General features: G+C 48.2%; 1 pseudogene; it reads left to right on the top strand.

Annotated features, from left to right (window-relative positions):
- The first annotated feature begins 663 nt into the window (after window positions 1-663).
- Window positions 664-1300, top strand: LOC128341820 (ER membrane protein complex subunit 9-like; annotated as a pseudogene).
- The last annotated feature ends 694 nt before the right edge of the window (window positions 1301-1994 follow it).

Genomic DNA, 1994 nt, shown 5'->3' with positions numbered 1-1994 from the left:
AGAGAATTCCATAGATTAAAAAGTGAAAAAGTACTTCCTTTTGTTGTTTCCTGGCCATCAAAACACTAGCAAAACACTATGCCAGCAAAACACCAGTGTACACCCCCCAGAGCCTTTGAATGAATAGGGCGGTATAGAAATGTAATAAATAAATAAAAGAACCTATACACAAGTACAGCATTTGTCTCTTTCTCTCTGCACATTAGAGACTGTGCTGTTTGGGCAGATCAGTTAGTAAATGCACACTGCTGTATAAAGAGGTGGCTGCAGCATAATGTGCCCAAAGATCTTGGGCTACCTCCTGACCCCAGCAACTCATGATGCTTATCTTCAGTGTGAAGGCATGCATTATGGTCCCTCAATTCTTCTCCAGCTCAGATTTCAATCTGACTTAAAAGAATTCTATCTTGCCACTCAGTTACCTAACTGCTGCTACTCCAGTGGCTGTGAGAGGGGGGAAAGTCTCAGTCTTTCCCTGCTCTTCCCCTAGCACCTCTGAAGTGCTGTAGTAGTGTTACAGGCACCAAGGGAAGGAGAAAGAGTACCTCTTCTCCCTGCCGCCACCATCAAGGAGAAGAAAGGGAGGGAGAGAAAATGAGGTGATGGAGAAAGAGGGAGAGCAAGCAAGCATACTGCCAGAGCAGTGGCAAATATGGGGAAAGGATGGTTGAAGTGGAAATCTCAACTCAAACATACGTCAAAATGTGCCCCCACGCTGCCCACTACCCCCCATGCTCTTGTCCAAAAGGTATCAGGCAACAATGGCCAGGCAACTGGAGTGCCTTTGTATCTTTCACTGCAGCCTTTTATTCACTGTCATGGCGAACCTGGCTCTGAACCAGGTTGAAGTCTGGAGCAGTCATTCAGATTTGCTCCTTGCCCATGACTATACTGGAAGTAATGACAAGGGTCCTTCTCGTCTAACACAAAAGACCACTCAATGCATTGCAGAGTTATTCAAGGATTCTGTGCTTATCATGCTGGCTAAGCACAAGCTGGCTTTAAGCATAAGATAAATTCCCTGTTCCCTCCAATAATTGTTTTGAAACCGAAAAATTGCCTTTGGGGCTCACTCTCTTGGAACCTGGTCATGTGAAGTGAGAGGGGAACTCCTGATCACATCTATAAATCCCTCCTAGTAGCAACCAAAGCTTGCACCCAATTGGGTGACTTGGATGTCCACCTGGACAACATAAGAGAGAACTGGACCAATCAGCAGCTCAACAATGAAATTTCTCAGTTGATGTCAGTAGCCAATGGCAATGTGAGAGGTAAGAGAGTTAGGGCACTCATGGATTGAGGCTGGCACCTACTAGTCGGTTTAGAACTCTCGAAACAAAATAAGTGTGTGTGTGCATGCGTGCAGGGGTGGATTAACCTTTTTGCCACTCATGGGCAACCAAGGATTGGAGCCCCTCTCCTTTCCCTGCCAGTGCCAAGTAATGCTATGTCTCAAGTGTGCATAATAATAAAATATACATTCATGCTAAAATGAAATTGGGTCGGGCAATGCCAGCACCACCTCTTCTCAGCCTCCTCTTTCTCCTCCTCCCTCTCTCACCCCCAGCGGGAGAGGGCCAGGCAGGCTGCTATGCCGGGGTTGCCTGGCTGGCTCATCATCCTCCCCTACCTGCCTTGCTCCTGCTTGCTCTCCTGATGTTGTGTGTGTCACCTGATGGTCCCCTCATTGACAGTGTGGTGCAGGCCAGCGGTAGGCAGCACCTCCTGGAGCCCCGGGCGGCTGGGCCTCGGAGCGGAGGGAGAAGCCAGGGCCTGGCCTGCAAAGGAAGGAAGTGCCTTCCACAGCCAGCCGGTCTGCCCTCCTTCCCAGTAATGTAAATGAGGCAGCAATAAATAAAATAAACTAAAAAATAAAGCATTCATCCTGTGTGTGCATACAAGGGGAGGGAATCCTGCCAAATGCCATGGGACTTCCTTCTGAGTAAAGTGTGCACCAGAATCAGGGTTGCAGCAAAGATCTTGGGGCTGCAGAT

This window comes from Hemicordylus capensis, chromosome 2, assembly GCF_027244095.1.
Source record: "Hemicordylus capensis ecotype Gifberg chromosome 2, rHemCap1.1.pri, whole genome shotgun sequence".
NCBI classification, from domain to species: Eukaryota; Metazoa; Chordata; class Lepidosauria; order Squamata; family Cordylidae; genus Hemicordylus; species Hemicordylus capensis.
Note: the sequence above shows the minus strand (reverse complement) of the source record. Positions and strands in the feature narration are given on the sequence as shown.